Source organism: Hyperolius riggenbachi, chromosome 2, assembly GCF_040937935.1.
Source record: "Hyperolius riggenbachi isolate aHypRig1 chromosome 2, aHypRig1.pri, whole genome shotgun sequence".
Classification (NCBI taxonomy): Eukaryota; Metazoa; Chordata; class Amphibia; order Anura; family Hyperoliidae; genus Hyperolius; species Hyperolius riggenbachi.
In genome coordinates this window covers 561545370-561563546 of record NC_090647.1, presented here as the reverse complement: position 1 = coordinate 561563546, position 18177 = coordinate 561545370, and the positions used below count along the sequence as shown (strand labels likewise).

At 46.6% G+C, this 18177-nt stretch overlaps 1 protein-coding gene and 1 long non-coding RNA gene across 3 annotated transcripts in view; one reads left to right on the top strand and one right to left on the bottom strand.

Moving 5' to 3' along the window:
• Nucleotides 1-18177, top strand: part of LOC137545168 (uncharacterized) — a 62276-nt gene that overhangs the window by 34185 nt on the left and 9914 nt on the right. The gene's annotated exons all lie outside the window — the stretch shown is intronic.
• The window catches only part of LOC137545166 (uncharacterized), a 155121-nt gene that overhangs the window by 136118 nt on the left and 826 nt on the right, over nucleotides 1-18177 (bottom strand). The gene's annotated exons all lie outside the window — the stretch shown is intronic.

Sequence of the window (18177 nt, the reverse complement as noted above, 5' to 3'; positions counted from 1 at the left end):
CGACAATATATTATTTTGAAATATAGGTGTTATTTTTCTGTTTTTTTTTTTTGTTCTGGCCATAATTACCAGCCCCTACATAATTAAAATTAATTTTCCCCCATAAAATATAGATTAGAGTCCCTAAGGCAACTATTTATTTATTTTCAGCTGATTTTTATTTACAGGTGTTTTTTTTTGGGGGGGGGGGGGGGGGGGGGGGTTGGAAGTGTTATTTTATTTTTAGCAATAGTGTGTATGTACTTGTGTATATAGCTGTGTAATATACTTTTTGGCCACAAGATGGCGCTAGTGAACACTCTCCCGTATAGGAAGTGATCACTTTTTTTTTTTTTTACTCTTAAACTGTAACATTTCCTGTTTTTATGAATGGAGGTGGCCGCTGTTCGCGGTCACGTCCATTCACTCCAGGCACTGCGATTGGGTAGAGGACCGCTCGGTCCTCCTCCCCAATCACTCAGCACGGGATCCCGACGGTAATGGCGGCGGTAGCGGCGCACACACGAGCGGAGCGGCGGCGGGAACGCGCGACGTATTAAAACGTCATGTTGCCATTAACAGGGAAAAGCATGACGTTTTAATACGATACATTGCCATTAAATGGTTAAACACATTTTGTATTAAAATTTATGCAGCTGGAAAATGGACCACAAGGTTTAAATTGATCCATTTTCAAGCTGCACAGATTTGCATCCAGAATTTGCATAATCATGTATCAATTTGGAATGATTTGCATCTCATTGATCAAGGAGTGATAACAGAATGGGGAGGAGAGGAACAGACTATACACAGAGGTTTGGGGGTCCAGCATGATACCGCTGTGCTTATCCTAGGTAGCATTGTATCGGGTCAATTGTGCTTTGAAGGATGTAACTCCCCTTTCATAACAAAAATAAGCCATGAAACAATCATATAATAGCAAATATCATCGCCAAGGAACAGTGGAAACCGCCGCCGAGAAGAACAATGTCCAAAAGTTCAGAGGTCAAGCATGCATCAAAAGTCAGCGCAGGTTTATAAAGTCGTATGTAGGAAATGGTAAATTCTTCACCACATCCGCCAAAAATCAAAACAAGAAAAGGCTTACCAGCTCCCAACAACCCACATTATAAGGTTGTAAAATGGCTCAGGTCACAGATCACGACGTCTGATGTTCCCTGGACGTTAAGGTCCAGTGGACATCCGTATGGAGGTAAAGTTTCAGGAGTTAACATAAAAAAAAACCAGCAATATCTAAGCGTAACCAGTTTATTTAGATAAAAATTCAGTGTTCTCCCCAGAATTTTTTTCCAGCCGGGTGGCATGAAAAAGTAGCCGGGTGGTGTAAAATGGGCGTGGCCACGACTTGCTGGAAAATGGGTGTGGCAATGACATTTGCGTAGCCAACTGTATTGTAACAGTAACTCAAAAGGGCGCTTTTCCCCCAAAATACAGTTAGGCAAATTGTCCATAAAGGTTTTAAAAATTAAACATTGTTTCCCCCCCACAAAAACAACATATAAGGCAGCATTTCCATTACACCAGATGTCCAATGCGGAAACCATTACTCAGAAATTCAAAAAGGTCAGGCTGGTTGGGTGGGCAGGTAGGTCAGGCTTGTAGCTAGTGAGGTGGATTAGTGTGTTAGATAGGTCAGGCGGCTGGCTAGTGGTATGGGTAGGCAGGTAGGTCAGGCCGGTGGCTAGTGGGGTATGTGGGTGGGTAAGTACGTCTGGCTAGTGGGGTAGGTGGGTGGGTAAGTACGTCTGTCTGGTGGCTAGTGAGGTGGATGGGAGGCAAAGTAGGTCAGGCTGGTGGCTAGTGGGGTGGGTGGGTAAGTAGGTCAGGTTGTTGGCTAGTGGGGTGGGTGGGTAAGTAGGTCAGGTTGGTGGCTAGTGGGGTGGGTGGGTAAGTAGGTCAGGTTGTTGGCTAGTGGGGTGGGTGGGTAAGTAGGTCAGGTTGGTGGCTAGTGGGGTGGGTGGGTAAGTAGGTCAGGCTAGTGGGGTGGGTGGGTAAGTAGGTCAGACTGGTGGCTAGTGGGGTGGGTGGCAAAGTAGGTAAGGCTGGTGGATGGTAGGTCCGTAGGGTGGGTGGGTAATTAGGTCCGTAGGGTGGGTGGGTGGCATGGCAGCAGGTTGCTCCTTACATCGTGTGGTGTGAGAATCCTATCCTCGGCTGCTTCCTGAGCGTGTCCCCCAGCTGCAGCACTCGCTCCTTGCTGTCAGACAGGGCGCAGGCTGCGGCACTCATCCCTGCTGATTCTCCCGGGTGATATCCCACCATCCGTCTCTGCCAGCCAGCGGTGTGCGTCCCACCATCCGTCTCTGCCAGCGGCGTGCGTGCCAACCACATAGGGGCGGGTCCCCAGCAAGGCAGTCTCCTATTGGCCGCTGGGCAGGGCGGATGCGCGTTGATTGGTGGAGGACGCCGATTCATCCCGCCCAGTTCATCGCTGGGAGAGAAGCTTACTCCACTGTGAGGAAACTTCGTCAAAAGTGTCCCTGGCTCGAGGCTGCGCGGCCGCCATTTTCTCGAGGATCGGTGCTCAGCAGAGGGTAAATACTTGGCGCCGGAGGGGTTTTAAAACAGGCGGGCGGGGTTTCAAATCAGCCGGGCGGCCCGCCCACTTAATTAGCCCTGGGGAGAACACTGAAAATTATGTATAAGTAGTATAAGTTATTAGTATAATAAGTAGGTACAAAAACAATAACTCTCATACGGTGCCCATAAACTGGGAACCCCGGAAGATTACTGCGCATGTAATGGTCAATCGTAGGGCAATAGACAATGGTGCCGCCTGTTACCTTCCCGACCGGTTTCGCAATCTTGCGTCATCAGGGGAGAAAAATTAGTTTTTTTTATGTTAACTCCTGAAACTTTAGCTCCATACGGATGTCAACTGGACCTTAACGTCCAAGGAACATCAGACGTCGTGATCTTTGACCTGAGCCATTTCACAACCTTATAATGTGGGTTGTTAGGAGCTGGTAAGCTTTTTCTTGTTGTTTTTTGGCGGATACCTATCCTTGAGCATTTGATGTATTGTAGTCGTGAACCAATCATTACACAAATCCACACCATGGTCTAGAGCACACTTTCTCAACCAGGGTTCCTTGAGGACTCTGCAGGGGTTCATTGGAATCCCCCCCCCCCCCCCCCCCCCATCATGGGGGAAGTATAATAGAGCACATTATATAATAGGGGGACTGTAAAAAGAAGCATTAAATCGGAGGTCAGACTTATAAGAACTAATAAAAAGCACTAGGATAAGGAGACAGTATAGTGGGGGGGGGGGGGGGGGGGGCAGTGAAATAAACAGCCACACCTACTTTTAAAGACCACGCGTTCTGTAAAATGCAGGGGCTCCTCGGGATCACACACATCCAGAAAAGACTATGGGTACCCATACAGTTATAGATTTGCAGCAGATTTGATAGATTTCTGTCAGATGCCTGTCAAGTCAAATCTGACAGGAATCTGATGTGTGCCACACACTAGTAACAGATTAGCACACATCTAAGTGCATTATTGGACCATTCGATCCAATGCAACTCAATGGGCCATCAAGCTGCTGCCAGAAGCAAATCTAGCTCCGTCCCTCTGTTCCAGCGCTGGCTCCCCAGAAACCATACTTGCCTGCTCCAGCCCAGCCACGGCTCAGGTGGAAATAGCTGAGTACAATCGGGTCCTACTCTACTGTGCAGGAGATTTGTGTCTGCGCAGTAAAGTTGACCCAATCAGGCTCGGCTATTTCCGCCTGAGCCGCTTGAAAGGCCACGGCTGGGCTGGAGCCAGGGCTGTGGAGTCGGTACAAAAATATTCCGACTCCAAGTCTGACTCAGTTTCTGAAACCACGACTCCAACTCCGACTACCCAAAAATTGCTCAGACTCCGACTCCTTAGTCTAATACTTAACAGGGCTGTGGATTTTGTACAAAAATCATGTGACTCTGACTAACTCCGGGTGCCCAAAATTGCCCCGACTCCACAGCCCTGGCTGGAGCAGGCAAGTATGGTTTCTGGGGATCCAACGCTGGAACGGAGGGACGGAGGAGGCTCAGGGAACAGAGATGGCACAATGTTCTGACTTAAGAACAGATTCAGTTTAAAGGGGAACTTCAGCCTAAACAAACATACTGCCATTAAGTTACATTAGTTATGTTAATTAGAATAGATAGGTAATATAATTTTTTACCCACCCGGTTTTAAAAGAACAGGCAAATGTTTGTGATTCATGGGGGCTGCCATCTTTTTGGTTGAAAGGAGGTGACAAAAAGCAGGAGACACAGTTCCAACTGTCCTGTGTCCTGATAACCCCTCCCAGTTGCACACGCTAGGCTTCAAATGTCAAATTCGAAATGTAAAAAAAAAAAAAAAAAAAATTGCACCAAAACAGCAGAACTAGAAAAACATCAGAAATCCCATCATGCTTTGTACAGCATCAGGAGAAAAAAAGCCCGGGCAGTTTTCTTCTGTGCAGCTAAAAGTGAGACTTGTATTAGAGAAACAAAGTTCTGATGCTGTGAAACTGTTAAAGAAACACAAAACCTTTTCAGTGCTGCTGAGTCGATTTTTAGTTCGGAGGTTCACTTTAAGAACAAACCTACAGTCCCTATCTCGTTCGTTAACCGGAGACTACCTGTATAGCAATGTGCATTGTGTAAAGTGCTTTAGCAGGCAGCTGCTAGTTCAGAGTCACAAAGAGTAATATGGGGTGAATGCAGAGCGGCTGATAGTCTACACCAAATTTCCCAACCTTCTTGAAGTCGTGACACTTCACACCAAACACTCAGATCTCCGTGACACATCACATCTGTATAATAGATAAATACGAATAACCATAGTATGGATGGAAAGAGTACATTATCCTGAATACTCTTAAAAATGAAGCCTAGATCCTTTCAGGAATATTAAGAAAACAAACCAAACAATCAGCAGGACAGTTAGCCGCCAAACCCCTCCCCCCCCCCCCCCCTCTCAGATTTTGAATGATCGCACTGCACCACATGTCATAGCCAAGGTTACAATGGACCTGAACTCTTGCACAGGACAAAAGAAAAATAGAAAGATATGCACCCTGTATGTATTTCCAGAGTTTAGCCTGTTTAACCACTTGCCGACCGCCCACAGCCAATTGGCAACGGCAAAGTGGCACCCCCAGGACCGCGTAACGCCAATTGGCGGCGGCACCTGGGGGACTAATTAGCCAGGGATCGCGCGCATCTGCCGGCATTAAGCTCCACCCACCCGCGGCATCAACCCGGCGGCTGTTCAGAAGCACCGGCGGGTTGTTAACCCCTTGATCGCCGCATTGAAAGTGTATAATACACTTTGTAATGTATACAAAGTGTATTATACAGGCCGCCTCCTGCCCTGGTGGTCCTAGTGATCGAGGGACCACCAGGGCAAGTTGCAGCTGCGTATGTAAGCACAATAGCACACTGATCCTGCCCCCTGATCGCCCACAGCACCCCTCAGACCCCCCCCCCCCCCGATCACCCCCTCAGACCAGTTTTCACCCAATCATCCCCCTCCTAATCACCCCCTGTCACTGTCAACGCTATATTTTAGATCAGGTCCTAAACGGCCCCCTGGGGGCTCCTGATCACCCCCCCAGCATACTGTATACATCTATTCTCCCCTGTAATCACCCACTGATCACCTGTCAATCACCCCGTCACAGCTACCCATCAGATCAGACCCTAATCTGCCCCTTGCATGCACCAAATTACCTGCCCACACACTCAGATTGCCCTCAGACCCCCCCCCCCCCCCCTCCCCCAATCACCTCGCCAGTGCATTGCTTGCATCTATTCTCCAGGGCTGTGGAGGCGGTACAGAAATCTTCCAACTCAGACTCCTCAGTTTATGAAGCTACAACTTCGACTCCAACTCAGACTCCGGGTTCCTAAAACGACTCCGGATCATTAGTCTAATGCTTAACAGGGCTGTGGATTTTGTACAAAAACCATCAGAATCCGACTCCTCAGCTTATGAAAACGACACCAACTCCGGGTGCCCAAATTTGCCCCGACTCAGACTCCACAGCCCTGCTATTCTCCCCACTAATCACACCCTGATCTATCAATCACCCCATCACCACCTGTCACTGCTACCCATCCGATCAGACCCTCATCTGCACCCTCAGACACCCCCCCCGGATCACCTCGCCAGTGCATTGCTTGCATCTATTCTCCCCTCTAATCACACCATGATCGCCTATCAATCACCCCGTCACCACCTGTCACTGCTACCCATCAGATCAGACCCTAACCTGCCCCTTGCGGGCACCTGATCACCCGCCCACACCCTCAGACCCGGCCTCAGATTGCCTCCCATGTGCATTGTTTACATCTGTTCTCCCTTCTAATCACCCATCAATCACCCCCTGTCACTGCTACCCATCATACCCATCAGAACAGACCCTCATCTGCCCCTTGTGGGCACCAAACACACCCTCAGACCCTCCCCCCCCCCCCCCCCCCTAATTGTGGCTGAGACCAACAGTTTTGCCATACAATACGCAACCGCCAATCCAAGAAGCTACCATGCTCAGCCTTTTCGGTGGAAACCACTCCAAGTTTCCGAACATAACATTTTTTGGGGACTTCTCCTTAACATGGGTCTAGTCAAAAAGAATGTATTGTGGTCTTATTGGTCTACGCACCCAATACATCACATGCCCATGTTCTCTGCTGCCATGTCCAGGTCACAATTTGAGAACATCCTGCGCTTCCTGCACTTCAGTGCCAATACAACCTGTCATCTAAGAGGCCACCCTGCTTATGACCGGTTCCACAAAATTTGGCCCCTCATAGACCACCTGTCATCAAAATTTGCAGATGCTTATACCCCTGAACAGGCATTTTGAGGCATTTGGTTTCCAGACTACTCCTCACGGTTTGGGGCCCCTAAAATGCCAGGGCAGTATAGGAACCCCACAAGTGACCCCATGTTAGAAAGAACACCCCAAGGTATTCCGTTAGGTGTATGATAAGTTCATAGATTTTATTTTTTGTCACAAGTTAGTGGAAAATGACACTTTGTGAAAAAAAAAAAATCAATTTCCGCTAACTTGTGACAAAATAAAATCTTGTATGAACTCGCCATACTCCTAACGGAATACCTTGGGGTGTCTTCTTTCTAAAAATGAGGTCATTTGTCGGGTTCCTATACTGCCCTGGCATTTTAGGGGCCCTAAACAGTGAGTAGTAGTCTAGAAACCAAATGTCTCAAAATGGCATGTGAAATCCTAAAGGTACTCATAGGACGTTGGGCCCCTTAGCGCACCTAGGCTGCAAAAAAGTGTCACATGTGGTATCGCCGTACTCAGGAGAAGTAGTATGTGTTTTGGGGTGTATTTTTACACATACCCATGCTGGGTGGGAGGTGTGTGTGTGTGTGTGTGTGTGTGTGTGTGTGTGTGTGTGTGTGTGTGTGTGTGTGTGTGTGTGTGTGTGTGTGTGTGTGTGTGTGTGTGTGTGTGTGTGTGTAAAAAAAAAAATAATTTACAGAGATATTTCTCCCACCCAGCATGGGTATGTGAGTACGGCGATATCACGTGTGACACTTTTTTGCAGCCTAGGTGCGCTAAGGGGCCCAAAGTCTTATGAGCACCTTTAGGCTTTACAGGGGTGCTTACAAATTTAGCACCCCCCAAAATGCCAGGACAGTAAACACACCCCACAAATGACCCCATTTTGGAAAGTAGACACCCCAAAGTATTCAGAGAGGCATGGTGAGTCTGTGGCAGATTTCATTTTTTTTTTCTGTCACAAAAGTTAGCAGAAATGGAAACTTTTTTTTTTGTCACAAAGTGTCATTTTCCGCTACTTGTGACAAAATAAAATCTTCTATGAGCTCACTTGAGATAAAAGTCTTTGGAAAAGGCAAGATCAGACCAATTTTACCCCCTTCCATGTAGTATGAGAGCCATACTCTACACAGTCTATTCTATGGAGCTGCACTCCCCATCAGACAGAAATCTTACCCCCTTCCATGTAGTATGAGAGCCACACCTACACAGTCTATTCTATGGAGCTGAACTCCCCATCAGACAGAAATCTTTGCAAGATGCAGCACACAAAGATGCTGTACAGACACAAAAGATCAGTATCTGCAAAAGATCTGTTCCTGCAAAAGATCCATTCCTGCAAAATTGCATTCATAGTCTGAGATCTGCAGATCATCATACACACCTTTGTTTAAAGTGGACCCAAATTTAAAATACAAGATTTCAGAAATAAAATCTTTTTTCTAAATAATAAATAGCAGCTTTTTTTCAGCTGCATGATGACAAATATAAAATATTTTACATTTATTGGAGGAACCCCTCCCTTTCTTTCATATTGCCGGGATATTTCCAGCAAACTGGTGGAGTAGGTGGTGTCCAGCAAAGGAGGAATTGCCAAAGGTGCGTACACACGTCAGATAAAAGTCTTTGGAAAAGGAAAGATCACAGACCAATTTTACCCCCTTCCATGTAGTATGAGAGCCACACCTACACAGTCTATTCTATGGAGCTGAACTCCCCATCAGATAAAAATCTTTGCAAGATGCAGCACACAAAGATGCTGTACACATTCAACAGATCAGTATCTGCAAAAGATCTGTTCCTGCAAAAGATCCATTCCTGCAAAATGCATTCATAGTCTGATATCTGCAGATCCCATACACACCATGTTTAATGGACATTCATCTGCAGATCAGCCAATTATCTGAAGATCCAACCTGATGGATCTGATCTACAGGTAATTGTCCGTTAAACAAGGTGTGTATGAGGTCTGCAGATATCAGACTATGAATGCGTTTTGCAGGAATGGATCTTTTGCAGGAACAGATCTTTTGCAGATACTGATCTGTTGCATGTGTACAGCATCTTTGTGTGCAGCATCTTGCAAAGCTTTTATCTGATGGAGTTCAGCTCCATAGAATAGACTGTGTAGCGTATGGTTCTCATACTACATGAAAGGGGGTAAAATGGAAAATGAAAGATCACAGACCAAAAGACTTTTATCTGACGTGTGTACCCACCTTAAGGCCCCGTTCACACTGCACGCGTTTCCAGCCGCGTTTTGGAAACTCGTGCAGGTGGCCGACACGCACGACATCAGACATTGCATAGAGTGCAATGTCTGATGTTCACACTGCATGCGTTCCGGACCTGTGCGGTCCGGGAACGCATGCTGCATGCATTTTTTTGTAAAAACGCGTGGCTGTCCCATTCACTTTTCAGTGATGGGATCAGCCACGCAACGCACACAAACGCGGATGGCGTGCGTTCGTACGCGTTGCGGTCCGCATGCGTTCCGCACGCATAGCCATCCGCGTTTGTGATGTGAACGAGGCCTAATGGCTGCCACCTGTATAACTTGAGTTATGAAAAGAGAAGGGTGAAAAGCATGCACTGAAATGTTCATAGGCTTGAAGAAGTGTTTATTAATCTTTGTATGTGTCAGAGTGGTGCAACTAAATATTTTGAATTAAAAAAATGTTTGGTTTGGGTCCACTTTAACAGACTTCATCTGCATATCTGGCAATCATCTGCAGATCTGAAAATCCATCCTGGTGGATCTGATCTGCAGATGATTGCCTGTTAAACAAGGTGTGTATGATGATCTGCAGATCTCATAGAGTATGAATGCATTTTGCAGGAATGGATCTTTTTCGGGAAGAGATCTTTTGCAGATAATCTTTTGAATGTGTACAGCATCTGTGTGTGCAGCATCTTGCAAAGATTTCTATCTGATGGGGAGTTCAGCTCCATAGAATAGACTGTGTAGAGCAGCGGTGGCGAACCTATGGCACGAGTGCCGGGCCCGGCACACGTAGCCTAATCTGCTGGCACGCCACCGCTGCTTATGAACTGGCCGCAGCGTCTACTAGACGCCGCCGCGCCAGTTCATAGCCCGCAGCCTCGCATTTTCCCGGGAGGCAGACCAGGGCTACGGCAAGATGGCCGCCGAAGCCCTGTACTGGAGACAAATAGTCTCCAGTACAGGGCTTCGGCGGCCATCTTGCCGTAGCCCTGCACTCTGCCTGTCAGCGGCAGCACGGGAGACTGCAGGAGGAACGTCCGGGGGAGAATGAGATGCGCGCCAGAGCCCAGCCGAGATAGAAGACTTCTGTCAGGTGAGTACATTACTTTTTTTGCAGGTGAAATGCGGCCACTGTTTTACTTTCTGCTAAATGCTGTTTCCCACATTGTGTTTATTTACTTTTAAAATGCGGCCCGCTGCGTTTGTTTTCTGGTGAAATGCGGCCCGCTGCGTTTGTTTTCTGGTGAAATGCGGCCCGCTGCGTTTGTTTTCTGGTGAAATGCGGCCCGCTGCGTTTGTTTTCTGGTGAAATGCGGCCCGCTGCGTTTGTTTTCTGGTGAAATCAGAATCATTTTTATTTCGCCAAATACAGCAGAGCTATATTCGGAATTATTTGTGGTACACATGGCATAGACATAGTACAAGAAGACAAGACGCACAGCATAAACAATTTAGAACTACGTTAATTGCATTAATGGTATAGGTCTGACCCTTACTAGTAACAGTCCCGGGTCATCAGTTAGTGTTTTCTACCCGCCGGGCAGGAGCAGTCCAATAAAATACTAATAATAGTAGTAGTAATGATGATGATGATGATGGCCCTCATACAGACCCTGGGCAGTTGAGAACGAGGGCGAGCAGCGGCAGGAGCTGACTGAGAGACCCCGCTAGGGCATGCCAGTAGGCGAGCCTGACAGGGGGTGGTTGGAGTTCAGCAGCCGAACCGCTTGGGGGAAGAAGGTGTTCTTCCGCCTGGTGGTTTTGCATGGTATAGTCCTGTAGCGGCGGCCCAATGGGAGGAGCTTGAAGTAGCGACTGCCTGGGTGGGAGGGGTCACGGGAGATCACAGTGGCCCTCTTCCTCATCCTAGCGGAGTGGAGGAAATCAAGAGGTGGAAGAGGAGACCCAATGATCTTCTCTGCGTCAGTTATGACTCTCTGCAGTTTGTGCTTGTCGCTGGCCGTTGCCCCCCCGTACCAGACAATGACTGAGGAGCAGAGGATGGATTCTATAGTGGCAGTATAGAAGCTTGTTAGCAGTTTCCGGGGCATGCCGAATCTCTTCAGTTGGCGCAGGAAGAACAACCTCTGCTGAGATTTCTTCTGAACTTTGGTGGTGTTCTGCCCCCACTTCAGGTTGCTGGTGAGAGTCGTGCCGAGGAACCGCACTGATGTCACCCTAGAGACTTCGGTACCCCCGATGAGGACAGGTGGGAGGGGAGGAGGGTTCCTCCTGAAGTCTACGACCAGTTCAACTGTCTTTGCGGCATTTAGTACTAGGTTATTGTCTCTGCACCAGTTGCAGATTCTCTCGACTTCGCTGCGGTATTCATGTTCTCCGTTGCTGCCAATTAGGCCGATGATAGTGGTGTCGTCTGCAAATTTGATCCTTCACAGAGTCGGCGGATGAGGTGCAATTGTTGGTATAGAGGGAGAACAATAGTGGTGACAGTACACAGCCTTGTGGAGCCCCTGTATTGGTGGTTCTAACGCTGGAGTAGCAGTTGCCGAGCTTCACCTGTTGCGTTCTGTTTGTCAGGAAGTCCTTGATCTATGTTCGGAGGGTGGGATCTACTCCGAGCTGCGTCAGATTGGTGTGCAGGATGTCCGGGCAGATCGTGTTGAACGCTGAGCTAAAATCCAGGAACAGAATCCTAGCGTAGGAGGCAGGGTTGTCCAGGTGCTCGGTGATGTATGCCAGGCTGGCATTGATGGCGTCCTCCACGGATCTGTTTGCCCTATAAGCAAATTGGAGCTGGTCGAGGTGGGCGTCCGTGTACCTCTTCAGGTGGGCAAGGACCAGCCACTCAAGGAGCTTCATAATGTTGGAAGTTAGGGCCACTGGTCGGAAGTTGTTGTGCTCAGTGCTGCCGGGTTTTTTGGGGACTGGTACAATTGCGGACCGCTTAAAACAGGAGGGGACTGTGCCGTCCGATAACGAACAGTGTGGCCCGCTGCGTTTGTTTTCTGGTGAAATGTGGCCCACTGCGTTTATTTTCTGGTGAAATGTAGACCTCTGCGTCTATTTTCTGGTGAAATGTGGCCCACATTGCAAGATTTTCTGCTGAAATGTTGCACACATTGCGTTTATTTTCTGGTGTCTGGGGTAACTGTTGCTGCATTTATTATTAAAGTGAACCGAGCACCTTTTTTTCACTCAGGACATTTCTATAGCACATGAAAAATGTATGCCGACTATCTGTTTCATTATTAAAATAAACTTTAATTTTACCTTGTATTTTACATTCAAAGTTGTTAAATTGGCCTGTTTGAGCAGGCCTGCCGACCGTCCCCATCCGCAGATAGTTCAGGAACCTCTAATTGTTTTATTGCGCTAATTACCAAGAGATAAACAAAGCCTTTCATCAGCAAAGGGGGTGAATAATTAGGAGTGTGTTTTCAAAGCGGTCGGCAGGCCTGCTCAAACAGGCCAATTTAACAACTTTGAATGTAAAATACAAGGTAAAATTAAAGTTTATTTTAATAATGAAACAGATAGTCGGCATACATTTTTCATGTGCTATAGAAATGTCCTGAGTGAAAAAAAGGTGCTCGGTTCACTTTAAGGGCTCATTCACACTACAGAACATATGCATGAATGCGATTTCATGCATGCGCTGCCAACGCACAGGGATCGCACGGAATGCACGTTGTGGTGCGCTAAAGCGTGGACGTCGGCAGCTGTACCCATCGGGGAAACGTATGCGATGTGCGTTAAAATGTTCCTAGATGTGTTACAACGTAACGCATGGGAACGCACAACTGACAGCGCAGCACATAGTGTGAATGAGCCCTTAATGGTCATAGTTGGCTATATTTGCTGCTTTGGGGTTATGGCGGGTATAAATAGTATCATACAGTTTCTGCACACCCATGATGCGAATCCTCGTTTCACCACATCATGGCGGAAACACTGCTTTCTTATGCCTCGCTGTTACATCATTACGTTAGCTCCGCCCATACAATATCATGGCCACGCCCATTTTTCGGCGCAGCCCCACCCCCCATTGGCACTCGGAGATAAATAAGTCGGTGTTAGGTCGCAGTTTGGGCACTCGGCCTCTGAAAGGTTAGCCATCACTGGTGTAGAGTATCAGGGCTGTGGAGTCTGAGTCGTGGAGTCAGGCAATTTTGGGTGCCTGGAGTCTGAGTCATGAAAAAATGCACCGACTCCAACTCCTAATGAATTTGTAACTGTAATTAAAATAGAAAATGATAAAATGTTCTATTTCTCAGATAAGTCATTAAAAATGTGTATATATACAGTAATAGCTGTGCTTAGTCCACAAAAATGAAATAAACCAATCAAAATTAGTTAGTTGTGCTGCTTCAATAAAGCAGTCCCCGTATTTTTAAAGTCAGATATACATATCTGATTGTGACTGTATATATGATGTGTACACAGGAATCTCTTTTATATATACACGAAATAACATCTATGCTGTAAGAATAAAGCCTGATGTGTAGCTGTGTCACTAATAGAGATGGTCAATGAGATGGAAAGAATTCTGCATTGATGCTGATTTATGCAAATGTATGCACTCCCTTTGCTGATGAAATCAAATAATTTGATATGTTGTTAAAATTTGGTTTGGTGACTACAAATTAAATGGTACCTGAGAAGAATGAAAAGACGTTTTATACATACCTGGGACTTCCTCCAGCCCCCTTCAGGCTAATCAGTCCCTCGCTGTCCACCTCCACCACCTGGATCTTCTGCTATGAGTCCCGGTAATTCAGCCAGTCAGCGCTGTCCGGCCGCATGCCGCTTCCACAGCCAGGAGCATTCTGCACCTGCGCAATAGTGCTACACAGGTGTAGTATGCTCCCGGGGGCGGAGTGTGTGCATGCGCACTACGCTCGACTGGCTCAAGTACCTGGACTCATAGCAGAAGATTCAGGTGGTGGAGGAGGACAACGAGGGACTGATTATCCTGAAGGCGGCTGGAGGAAGCCCCAGGTATGTATAAAACTTTAATTTCATCTGTCTCAGGTTTACTTTGTTACACAGTAGTACTATACTCTACATATACACTCCCCACAGAGCTGCAGGGAATCCACTGAGAATGTTGTGCACATTGAACACAGAGGTGTTGTCTGTTTACAATCTCCTCATTCCCCTGCAGAGTACCTGCACATCATTCTTACATGTCCCCACAGTTACATTGCCTAGGGCCTGATAGATGTTCTTTGTTCCGGTTTGTACCTTTTACAAGTACTCTTACCAAGGACTAGTTTTAGTCTATGACTAAAGGGAATAAATATAGTAGTTTACATATCCTTCTCACTTCAGTTGTCTTGTAACATTCCTAAGCGTTGGCAGTTAAGAGACGAATTTCATGTTACATACTTTTAATCAAGAAAATTGTAATATGCAAATTAGAGGAGTCTGAGTCGAGGAGTCTGAGTCGGTGGAATCCTAAACTGAGTAGTCGGAGTCGGTGGATTTTTGGACCGACTCCACAGCCCTGTAGAGTATGGCTCTCATACTACATGGAATGGGGTAAAATTGGTCTGTGGTCTTGCCTTTTCCAAAGACTTTTATCTCAAGTGTGTATGCAGCATTAGTGAATACTTTGGGATATCTTCTTTCCAAATGGGGTCATTTGGGGGGTATTTATACTATCCTGGAATTTTAGCACCTCATGAAACCTGACAGGTGCTCAGAAAAGTCATAGATGCTGGAAAATGGGAAAATTCACTTTTGGCACTATAGTTTGTAAACGCTCTAACTTTTACCCAAACCAATAAATATACACTTATTGGATTTTTTTTTTCTTCTTCTTATCAGACATGTAGCACAATAAATTTGGACAAATTTATATAGAAATGTTACTATTTGAAAAATGTCAGCACAGAGTTAAAAATTTTTTTGACAATTCATGTCTTTTTGATGAATATAATAAAAACTAAAAATCACACCAAAAGAAAGCTGTATTAGTGACAAGAAAAGGAGGTAAAATTCATTTAGGTGGTAGGTTGTATGGCCGAGCAATAAACCGTTAAAGCTGCAGTGGTCTGAATGGAAAAAAAAAAGTGTCTGGTCCTTAAAGGAGTTATCAGGGCATAAAGAGTAAAATAAGTGGTACTTACCGGGGGCTTCCTCCAGCTTCAAGCTCCCAGGACCTCCCTCGCCGCAGCTCTGGCTTCAGCCGTTCGCTGGAGCTCCGACCCGGTCCCCGGCGATGACGTCAAAGCGACCTGGAGATCACTCTGTAGTGCGCCATCGGTGCTGCCAATCACCGCCATGTGGGTCGGAGCGGAGTGCGCAGGCGCAGAACTACTACCACCTGCGCAATCCGCTCCGGTCCACGTGGCGATGATTGACAGCGCCGATCGCGCAGGCGCAGTACAGGTCGCTCTGACGTCATCGCCGGGGACCAGGTCGGAGCTCTGGCGAACGGCTGAAGCCAGAGCTGCGGCGAGGGAGGTCCTGGGAGCTTTGGGCTGGTGGAAGCCCCCGGTAAGTACCACTCACTTTACTCTTTATGCCCTGATAACTCCTTTAAGGGGTTTTAAGACTGCAGTCCTTAAGTGGTTAATTCCCCCTCATCTGTGTCTAATCTTAAGGTGCGTATACACGCACTACGGCTGCCAACGACGGGTCCGTCAGACCCTCCCGCTGGGCGGACTTTCAGGTGACAGTAGTGCGTGTGTACGCACTGTCGGCGGACTGATAAGGCTGTTTCTGAGTGGATCGTTCAGAAACAGCCTTATCAGTCTGCCGACAGTGCGTACACACGCGCTACTGTCACCTGAAAGTCTGCCCAGCGGGAGGGTCTGACGGACCCGTCGTTGGCAGTCGTAGTGCGTGTGTACGCACCTTTAGTTGTAATTTGATCTCTTCCCTGTGTCACATGACTGTCACGGCAAATAAACTCATTTGAAAGCACAAGGTGTTAACCCTATAGGTGGCCATACACTTGTTAGATTAGCAGCAGATAGATCAGTAGTAGATTTTTTTTGATCTATCTAAAGTGTTTAGGAACATTTTTTACTAGGAACAGATTTCCAATAGATTTCAGTATGAAATCTATTGAAATTGATCTGATGGCATTTTGTTGCCATCAGATTTCCATTAGGTCAAATGCAAATTGATAAGGCATCTCCAGAGATGAGCCAAATTTTTCCAACGTCCTATCGATTGAAATTGGCCGCAAATCTATTGATTGGTTAATCTATTTGTGATCGATCTGTCGATCGATCAAAAATCTGCTGAGTGTATGGGCCCCTTAAGTCTGCTTCCATGAATCAGGAAGTACACACTGCAGATTTTAGGGTTTGTATCAGCTGTAACAAATTTTCTTCTGTAAAGGATATTATGCTGTTGTGTATTTTTTAGAGCAGAGAGGAGTTCTGGATTCAGGTCCCCTTTAAGGTTGTGTATGTTCCTGTACCTGTGTTATAGCCTGTTGTGGGGCTGCAGATAGATTGAAGAGTCAGCCATGGCTTTGTTTGGTGATGCACTGCGGTGTGTAATATGGCTAGCCACATGGCAATGCAGCATCTATAGTGATGATTACTCTGCGGCTGGTGCACTGCGGTACAACAGGGTTTATAGTAAGGCACTTCATGCACAATGCGCTTTTAACAGGTACGGAGAAGCATAGTTTTTATTGACTGTATGCGACGCAGCGCAGCTGCAACATGCGGTACGACTTTTTCCTCTCGCTGCGTTCCTGTTACACGGAACACCACAAAGTCCCACTGTGAACGTGAATGGTATTTATCACATACTGTATATCTGCTTCTGTTTCTCAGCATTGAGGACACTGATAATCCACAACTCCATTTGCAGACATGCAGCCCCAATCTTGCATGGAACCACCACTGTGCTTCCTGCAGACACATGTCGTACAGCCCTCCAGCCTGTGGTGAACACACCGCCTTGTGCTGAAGTCACACATTTCTAGTTACAATTCATCAGTCCAGGCCACCTGCTGGCATTTTTGTGCATTGCGGTTCTTATCTTGCATAGTTGAGTTATTTTGTCTGTAGTTCTTACATGAAGAGCACCATTACCTGGGTGCCACAGGTGAGGTGATGGCTTTCTGCTACAGGAAAATACACACCAGTTCCTACGTTTTCATGCATAAGTCAGTTGTTTGGCCTTATTGCCATGCTGGATCTATAGTTGTTTGGTCACAATTCTTTTATGAAGACCACCTCTAGCCAGACTGTTGCAGACAGTAGATAGGTGTAATCACGGGTTTCTGCCAGTTCTGCCGTATGGGGGCATTCTTTTCTTGGTTGTTATCCTCAGCACATGTCTACAATAGCACAGCACAAACTTACTAGACAGATGTAATCACAATGCACTACATCTCCCAGTATTCATTGTGGCAGCCTGTGACCAACAAACAGAATCAGCTGTGGCATGGACCCAGACTGAGGACAGCATAGACACGATGCTAGAGCATAGCCCCCCCCCCCCCAAACATAGCAATGCTCGACACCTCCCATGCTAAATGGTTCTCAGGCCCGACCCTCCACAATGCCTTGGTTGGGGATTTAGACTGATGGATCATCTTGTCTGAGAGGAGGGCATTGTTAACCTCCTGACTCCTCCCACTGTCGTGCGTCATCCCGCTTCATGGGCTAGAAACATGTTTGTACAGAACTCTTTCTGCAGTAGACAGTAATTGCCAGTTCACACTGTCCTAAAAAAATATTATGTTTAGCGGAACAGAATTTAATGGATCCCATTTGAATCAATTGGATCCATTCACATCAGTCTGTCTGATGCCTCACACTGACAGATCACTAATGGAGCGAAACCCACAGATGAAAAACCGGTGCCTAATTTAAAAACGGATCAGTTAGATGGAATAGTTTTTACCTGGAACGGTTTTGGATCCGTGTAGTGTGAACCCGGGCCCATTTTACACGATTGCTGGGATTTTCCAACTGCAAGGCCACTGCGATAATATGGTAACTGCGGTACCCTTTTGCCTCCGGTGCACTTTGGTTTTTGGCCAATTGCAAAGCGCTGCTGCTTCAGCCTTTAAAAGGCCACTATCGCGAAAATTGTAAAATTTAAAATGCATGTAAACGCATACAAATAAGTATGTTTCTTGCAGAGTAAAATAAGCCATACATTACTTTTCTCCTATCACTTACAGTAAGTAGTAGAAATCTGACATAACCGACAGATTTTGGAC